The sequence below is a fragment of the Varroa jacobsoni genome, unplaced genomic scaffold (genome assembly GCF_002532875.2).
Source record: "Varroa jacobsoni isolate VJ856 unplaced genomic scaffold, vjacob_1.0 scaffold_839, whole genome shotgun sequence".
Lineage (NCBI taxonomy): Eukaryota > Metazoa > Arthropoda > Arachnida > Mesostigmata > Varroidae > Varroa > Varroa jacobsoni.
Window position 1 is genome coordinate 125,311 of NW_019213741.1, and position 9,576 is coordinate 134,886.

The 9,576-nt window shown below is 38.3% G+C and overlaps 1 long non-coding RNA gene across 1 annotated transcript; it reads left to right on the forward strand.

Moving 5' to 3' along the window:
• The first annotated feature begins 4,602 nt into the window (after positions 1-4,602).
• Positions 4,603-5,915, forward strand: LOC111264236 (uncharacterized). Its single transcript, XR_002682769.2, has 3 exons — positions 4,603-4,865; positions 4,995-5,092; positions 5,498-5,915. It is a non-coding gene; the product is annotated as an uncharacterized LOC111264236 (long non-coding RNA).
• Positions 5,916-9,576: the final 3,661 nt, after the last annotated feature.

Genomic DNA, 9,576 nt, shown 5'->3' on the forward strand with positions numbered 1-9,576 from the left:
AGAAGTTTATATCATTTCGTGACAAAAAAAAATTACCAAAATCTTCACTTTTTCCCTACTATATATCTACATCGTTTTCTAATTTTGCCAGAGCTGATAAGTGGTGGTCGATTACTGCGGTAAATAGGGTTTCACCAGGCACCACCGCCATGTTGACGGAGACGCCGGGCAAACTTTTTCTGCCTTTCAATGCATGACAGAGTCCGCGCACGACCCCTGTCACCGAATAGCTCGCAGTTTTTAAACGTTACACAGTTCCAGAGGAGCAGAGGGCTATCATAGGACGATCTTATATATGTATATATATACATATATATATATGTATATATATATATATATGGTTTTGGAGCTACTTGTATAAATAAGTAACTAGACTTGTTCAAACAGGTCCTGCATCTCGACGTCGTTGGCAGGAACTAAGGCAGCCCCCCTAAGTATTTTTCTGCCAAAGGCTTAACCGCCAAAGTTACCGTATCGACCAATTTACTGCAGAAGTCTTAAAAAAGCTATTATTCGCCAACCAGTTTGATTATTTTCGCCGTAGCCTTTAGAGGGCACGGACCGGAAATGATGTGTTGCTGTGGCCTCATTTATAATGGAATGATATTGAAATCGGCCCTCGTACACAGAAGTGAGCAATTACAACCTACGGGAAAGCTGCATGAAAAGAAGGAACTTGCCAAATCTCCCATTGCAAAATCAGCACGAAACCGCCAATGAAAAAATGACAGTTCGTAATGAAAACATCTCAAATCGAAAGATTTGTAAAAGAGACTGCTGAGCTTTCTTCGGCTAAAGTCATTTAGTAGCTAGGAGATACCGGGTAGTCTTGTTATGTGCAGGAATCAACTTATTGACAGTTATCTAGCTAGCAACATAAAACCGTTTTTTCTGCATTGCGCTTATAAACATCCGTAAAATCGATAACCCTCATTAGGATTACATATTTCTAAGTGTAAGAATCTCTCAGAGCTAATGCGCTGCATAGTACGAACTAATCCAAAAGCATATATCATGCTTGTGTGGTAACCTTATGGTAGTCATGATTCTTGAAAATTGTTAACTGTAAGCTCCGTATCGACATTTATGTCTCTGTGCTTGTCCCTATCGGTAGGGTTTGTTTGCAAGCTAAGATCTATTGAATATTGTGTCGAATATGCATTACTCCATAGAGGTAAAAAAAAAACGTCCAAACATATAGAGAGATAAGCACGGGATCAGCCCGAGCGTAGCTCTAATTAACAACTAAAGTGAGTAAGATCCTGTCGCGATGGCGTGGAAAATTACTACGGCTATTGAACCACCTCAATTTTAATCTCTTTTGCGAAATGATTACCACCAACAAAAGTATAAGCATACCAATTTTCAATAAGAATAAATTTAATTAACGAAGCGGATACAAATTTGCCCATATTCACACATCCCCATGGTAGAATAATGTGCCGCCACTAATTTCTAAAGAATATTAGCAATAACATTTACCTATTCGTTTGCTTGAAAGATGAGCGTTATTTAGTGTAGGGGTGTTCGATTTTTTCCACTAGCCCGCTTTGTGGTTTACTCTATTACTCACGTTCTTTCCGGTTTTCCGGCGAAATGTTTAAATCCATTTCACGGAAACTTTACGATTTTTGTTTAGCAATTGTTTAACTAGGGTTTGAAGAATTTTCTTACTTTTGAAAATTTCTACTAAATAGCGTTGACGGTCCAAATCAAATGGTTAGGCAGAAACGGCAGGCCTTGAGAGCCCGATCACATATAGGTCAGTGTGTCATTCTTCGGATCTAGGACACTACTTTTTCTCTTCTATGATGATTCTGCACAGAAATCTCTTACTGGACAGAGTGTTCTAGTGTCGGGCAGAATGTTGAGTAGCAATGTCCTCTAGCAGTGACCTGTCCTGACGCAGCTAACTCAAGCATCAGCTTTTTAAGTGAATTCTGTCAAGTGAAGATGATAAAGAGGACGCCATGGTTACAGTCTGCCTTATTCCGCTCAACTGACGGCCATTTTTTTTTTTGCAAAGATACCTGCAATTAAACCCCGCAAATCTGATCGTATGTAGTCATCGTATGTTAGACTATGTCGGAGTGCTGTTGCGTAGTTTTTTCGCAGCAGCTCCTTTTATGCCGTCGAACTAGCCAAGTTTATCGTAAAAGGTAATAGCGACGAAGGCAGGTATTAGGGCCATTTGTAGATGCACGATATCACTATATAATTGATTTTCGGTCAATCGATATGGTAATACTTTTTTTTTTATTAAGTTATTTTATCGTATAGCGATCGTGACATGTAGTCTCAAAGGGCGTCACTATCTATTGGCTCCAAATTAGAGTAACTGGACACAAAACGTAGATGACTGCTTGAAGTTACACGATGCTCGAACTATACAGTGATACGGTCTCGCGATTAGTGTTCTGCATGCTTTCTTCTGTCAGCTAAACGTGGGCAGAATATACGTCCACGAGATAAAGATGATTCAAATTCAAAGTTGCGTTACCTTGTGAACATCTTTTAGTACAGGATTAGCTTATACGCTAGACCGCGGAAAATTATTCAAATTATTCAGAACGCCTGTTGGATACGAAGGGCTTTGCATAGTCAACCCAACTCTATAATCATATTTTTCTTAAAGCTATAGTTAAAGGAATATCAAACAGCACGCTCGTAAAGCAAAGATTTTTCTTGCTGACATAGAAAAGGTAGGAAAAGACAATTTTCTCTTCGTACGTGGATTCAAAATCGTACGTCCTCTGCATTATGCCAACGAAGATGTAAAGTAGACGGTGTAGCATATGATAAAACCCTATCAATTTGATTTTTAAATCATGCTTTTTATCGAACGGACCATAGTCTTTGATTTACTAATATTAAAGCTATACATTAATTGTGATAACATCTATTACAAGCACACGTATAACTGTCAGTCGTACCGACACCATACACTTACTGTATGTACAGCTAACTTTTTGGGTGGGAGACCCAAGTGGCTGGACATCATCTGATATGCTTACTTGACTGCTAGGATAAAGTGTACGTAGGAGCTCACTCGTCTCTAGCCAGATGTAAATTCTTAACGATTCGGATTTAGTTTATTTAAATCCGCTACAAAATAGTACGCCGACGCTTTCTTCATTGTTATTCACGGAGTTAGCGGTAATTACACCCTATTTACATGATATTCATATTGGAATTTTCGGTATAATTTATGAGCCTAATTAGGACGCAACGTCGGGCACCTTTAACGATTATATTCGGGAAGATCGATGCTTAAGACAGGTCGACATTAAAAAAAAGCCTATGTTAGATAGCAAAAAAACCGAATTGTGGGTCTATGCACGTAGCTTTTACTAAAGGATAATTGTAATAAATTTCCTGAGATGTTTGCGTGGTTACAATTATTCAGGGATTCAGGTTTGTTTCACGGATTGCATAAGTGATACAAAATCACAACGCATTGTTGGACTATAGGTTAACAATTCATCATTACCGAAACAGTATGTGGGGATACTCTGCACAGAATAACTGGCCTCGTTAAAACAAACGTAGACCCTGTTTGTGCTGAGATCCCCTTGATTGTCTGATGTGCCTTGTCTGATAAACAAATCATACCTGTCTGCTTTGCATAATTTCTCTCATATCCATAAATTACTATACTGTGTGAAAATATGTGGGAAGTTATTAAAAACAAGAACAATGTTTTTCGCTTGCCAGTGAAGAGAAATGCAGTAAAACTAGGCCAGGCAGCAAGTTTGTACGTTTAAACCTTTCATCTACAACAATTGCCACAACAAATGGTAAGATAAGTACATTTCGATAGATAGTAAATGTTTTCCTCGATCGCTCAAGCTTCTTAATAACGAATAAGTACTCTTCACAAAGTTGGTTCTATTGATTTTCCCCAAAACAACACCTGAATGTAAGCTAATGCATCTTGAGAAGCAGGATATCAGTCAATGAAATGAAATATTTTATCTTTTTTCATGTATAACTATAAAAACTATAAAAAAGATGCGACTTCTTGCTCTGAACTATTTCCGATCCGTCTCGCACATGTTATGACACCATCAGCTGAACCTGAAGGTAAACAACACGCGCGCATAAAATCGTTATTATCCTTAAACGTTTCTAACAAATAGGTTTGCTTCTTTCAGATCGGTTGAAAAGGAATGATGAAAATTAGTGTCCATGTAGATTCATCTCTGAACGAAACTAGGTTTGTCACGCGATTAATGAGGGACAATCGGGGATTTCTGTTTTCCTGCTGTGCAGTATTATCATTCGTCGCTTGGAGACGTTATGACAATACTAAGAGAATCCGTCACGATGCCAATTATACGTTTTTCGCTCACAACTCTAGCTACAACAGCAATAAAACCACTATCGACTGGTGTCGCGATCGCCGAAGTAAAATAGCCGCATGCCATGAAGCCGCGTAAGTAGAACATATATTTGCGCATGCGCCGTTGATCAAGACCTCGTTACACAACTGGACCGGCAGTTCCCTCGTAAGAAGGGAAGGGAAACAGCTCAGCGCGTCACCGCCCGAAGCGGTATCAAAGCTTTAAGAAGCGACTGAATCAGACCATGGTCCAAGAGGCACCCGCTACGATAAAGGTGACAGCCACCGGAAAGAAGCATCGAGACGGCGAATCTAATAGAATCTGACCTGCGCTAGCCATCACCACAAGCTACATACGCTGGAACAGGGTTAAATCGAAGCTGGACTTATGTTGCGCAAGTACTTAGCCGCGTAGTGGAAGAGCACAGCAGAGGCCAAAAGTGCCCTGCTGCCTACGTCCTTTACTAGTTTCTCTTGTCAATAGTAAGCAGATAGAGGCTGACAGGACCTCGGGGCTATAATGGTAAGGCAATAACAAGAACAGGTTGGTAGAAACACTATAATGTCGCTGACGGTGACGACGACTTCGAGTGATCATGAAAACACGAAGTATTTTTATCTCTTTTATAAGACTCAGTGATATGGATTCCAGAAACGCTCTAGGATGCTCAGTCGAGTGCTAAGAATTGCAAGCTCTGACAAACGCTTTGCAGGCCATGCGTATGGGAGGCAAGTAGATGCAGATAGCAGGTAAGTACCGAGAAAATTTATGTAGCCACAACTACATGTGGACGAAGAAAGATAAAAGAAATCACGCTTTTTAAGAAACCCACAAAACCAATAAAAAAAATCTATACAAAAATGAAAGTAATACCTTATTTGCATATAAGTATATATGGTTTAGTAAGGATTTAGTCTCAGATTTGAAGGCTAATTTTTAAAACCAATAATAGTTTGATAAACGTATCCTTTTTCTCAGTCCTATTGTAAGAGAGCGATACCTCATTCTACCGTTGAAAGTAAAAATTTGCGAGAAAATGGTTCCGGTAAATAGTTTTTCCAAAAAAAAAATATGCAATTCTGCTTTGATTGAAAAAGTTAGAACATAGATCAGCGTTAATTCTAGTTCCCATCGAAAATTACTAAAACTTACAGGCATAAGCAGGAAAATTTACAAGGTCATAAACTTATATAAGCGACATATGCATTCTGTGGCATCGAGTGTTCCTCAAACTATAACCGGATCTAATGAATGAGGTTCAAGCAATAGATAGATGTAGACACGGCTATACGTATCTATTTGAATATGCAATTTAAGAGTTACTGGATTCAAATAAGAAATGCCTCTTACTCGACTACTACTACTACCGCCCGACACGTGCGGACATCAAGTTTTGTCCGCTAAACATTATTTTGATAAATTCGAATTTTTGGCGGTTCTCTGAACTAATGTCCTTTGGCTACAAATGGTCGGCGTCTTAGAATATGATTACTAAATTCTATTCAATGTGACCCTTATTGCACTAGTGAAGACAGGTGATTGAAACATTCATATATATTGTTCAGTTTATATAATGGCTATGCTAAAAATAAAATATTTGTAAATAAAAAATAAAATTGTACAAATATAATTAAATTTGAATTTATTCATGACTAGGTTCATAGATAACTCTCTATGAAAACAAACTATTTAACGTCTAAATTCAAACAACTTGGAACCATTCTTCGCAGACAAGCTTGCTTTTTTGTATGTTTACCAAATCCATGCAATATATTAAATATTTTACGATTTGTTTTGGAAGGCAACTCAGATAAGAGCCTTAAGAAGTTGAATTTTTTCTATTTACGTCTAAAGACGATTCCACGCGCAAACCGACCCGACCTCAGTAGCGTTTGTGTGAAGTTGACAATAACACGACTTTAGCAAAATTTGACATTTTAATTACAAATTATTCAAAGCTAGAACTAATAATTTTTGCTGCTGATCTAAATTTTTGGTTTATATGGGAATCGAAATCAGGTTCCGACGTAACTGTTATGGTTTCTAGATTTTTTTGTCGAGCTGGCAGCTATAGTAATAATCTTTTTATTTAAAACGATATATTAAACTGTTAGAGTATAAGGCCATGCCTTTTCAAAGAGAAATAATTATGTAGTTTGTAAAAGAACGAAAGAATCCTCCAAATGCTGGGATAATGAGCGGTTGGTATCATTCCCAAACAGACTATATACCTTCATGTTATTAATATATAGCTTAAGCCGAATTCAAGCCGAAAAAATATCGAGAAGCAAAACAGTTAATAGAAAAAGCCAAAAAATAATTCGTTTTAATTTGATTTTCCCAAAGGAAGTTCCGTAAGGGAGGGCACTTCGATAACTAAGCATATTAATTTTAACACTGAACGATCGATTCGTTAAATAGCCTCTTAGCAAATTTATGAAGCGCCAAGGAACTCCTAATGAAATCAGCTCCCCAGTTGATTATAAAATCATGATGAACTTGATCGAAAATTTCGAAATAATCAAAATAAATGCATTAAAACTTCTCGAAATAAATTTTAAAAATACTCATCCCCGGACTATTTTAGTAAGCTATGTTGGCGACTTATTTGGATGCTTTACCCTCCGCGAATTCAGATTGGTTAATGTCTGAAGGCTCTTTGGATGTAAAATAAGCTGAACTATGATTTTCTGTTTCATATTGAACAAGCTAGAACTGTTAAGCTACCAGGCGGTAGTTATCCACTAATAACTTGATGCCTTTCTTGAAAATAGCGCAACTTCAAAAAAGTCAGGAACATATTCATAATATCAGGTCTTTGTTACGCAGAGGGTCTCGACAGAGGTACTCCAGGCTTTTATAGAAGGTAGCCGGATTTCGTCATGCGTGAGACAGATTTATTCAGCGGTCTTTAAAGTTACGGGCGATAGTATCTGTAAAGGTAATTAGAAATGGATATTCAGTATTGTTTATAAATGAGGTGCTCTCCTCCCACACAGAAACCGAAGGAAAACTTGAACAAGCCTCTAACTGCTCTCAGCAAAACCTAGAGAGTTACCACCTAAGTTTAGGCATGCTAGTGCTACTCTCACGTTTTCTGATATGCGTCTCGACAAAAGTCGCTCAAGATTCTGAAACAGGAGCGATTATTCTTTCAGATTTCGAGATGAATAGGAATATTTGCTTTAACTGAGAGCTCAGATGAGGGGAGGGATCGCAATCGACCATATTATTTGCAAATAGCGCATTATTTCGTATTAATGCCGTGACGTAGCGTCTTGCGTGATCACATCATAGAAACCAATAGAAATTTCTGCCTTGTCCGGCATCAGTCTGGGCCTCTCAATTAGTGATTTGCTGGGATCCTCATTATACTCCGAGTAGACAAGCGGGTCAATTACGGATCGATTGCCAATGCGAGAGAGAGAGAGAGAGAGAGAGTACTAACTCTGTTACGATATCAAAGACTGTACTACCACTGCTACCAGTGTGACGAGAGTAAACCCTGGCTAAATCAGTTACGTCCTAGACAACCTAAAAAGTACATGAAATGCAGAAAATCGGACAAGATTACATCTTCGAAGGAGTTGTCACCGACCTCTCCTTATGACCAGTCAATGTCAGCGAAATTAAATCTTTATATATGGATACGAAGTCCAGACAAATGATAGAGATCGATTAAATTTCTAATTCTGTCGACCCGTAACAAGGCGCCACCAGCATCAGAATGCATAGCGGCATACTAGCCGCACAATGCCCTTAACGACAACAGCCCCTAGGTTATGTACGATCTCAACTCGGCCGCACTTCAAAGTCTCCTTGTTAAATATTATAATTCCATCCGCTTTTGGGATTCGATTGTGACGAAAAATTTAGTAACAAGTACCAAATGACAGATCAGCGTGTCTCGTAATTGTTGTAACGTCACCTGGTAACTCATACAGCATTTAATGTTTCCTTGAATTTTTTGAATATACTATACTGCGTTTAAAAATGATATAATTATAGTTCTGCTTAACTAAAACCTATTTCAGTATTTTTCTAGGTCCATCAGTGTGTGGGCGACAGCAAGGTAAGATTCCTTCTAATCTAGGTAATGCTTAAACAATTTAATTTTAAAGTGAGCACATAAACTAGTTTGATAGCATTAGAACTTCACAATACGATTATATAAGTTTCATTAACTAAATCTGGTACGAATTTCAGATAGATTTTTGTTTAAGCGCAAACCGTGCCTCGATGGCCTTTGTCGAGGCACCAAATATAATACAACCTCAAATTTCCCAAAGTAGTGTTTTTACAGTTCTCTCACAAATTAGAAGCTTAGCTCAGGTAAAATATTTAGGCGCCCCATGGCCTCATTCCAAAAGACGCTTCGTTCACTGAACCATATCACTCCAAAAAATGATTGATCTCGGACTTGCTCCTCAAACCTGTATGTTACAAGCCTGCTTTTTACAATAGGGCGATGTATATGTTGTCATCCTTGAAAACATAAGACACAGCAGGTGAGCTGGATGTGTGCAATGTATAACAATCACATGCTGGGCAGAAGTACCGAGAACTTCTTTGCCTTGGCCGCTGGGGATATCCAGACGACTTTTCATACGATGCCTGGAAAGCGGCGTGCCTCAAAAAGTTCACCGTTGTTCTCTCTGCGTGTTCGAATGCCTGTCGGGAAGGTGACTGTTTCTCAGCGACAGAGTGTACTGACAAGGATGAAACGGTATAGAAAAGCCTCTATAATCATTTTTAGGACGGTTAACTATTGTTCCAATAACAAGCCATTATTATAGTATAGGACGCAGCTTCAAACACCTCCTTGTGAAATTACTGTTCCAATATTTAACGACAATTTACTCCCATACGAAAAGTTAGCTAGTAACTAAATCTACTGTTTGTACAGAGGCATAACTTGCTGTACAAATTAACATAGTACTTATAGTAACATAAACATATTAGGGCATACGGTACCTGTTTCTGCTATAAATCTTTCGCTACGTATTCGTTTGGATGTGGACAACGAAAGTACCGAACTCATCTTCCCACATTTCCTAATTTTAATATAAATTACTTAGTTATTAATTGATAATTGCAGCTGTTTTACTACACAACAGCCGACGACAAGCCTGAAGCCTAAATTTTATGGTGCGTTCGAGTCCTGATTCTACTAGACCGCATCAGAAGGGAAATAGTTGTAAACAGGCTAACGAGAGGTCATAGGAAAATGTAT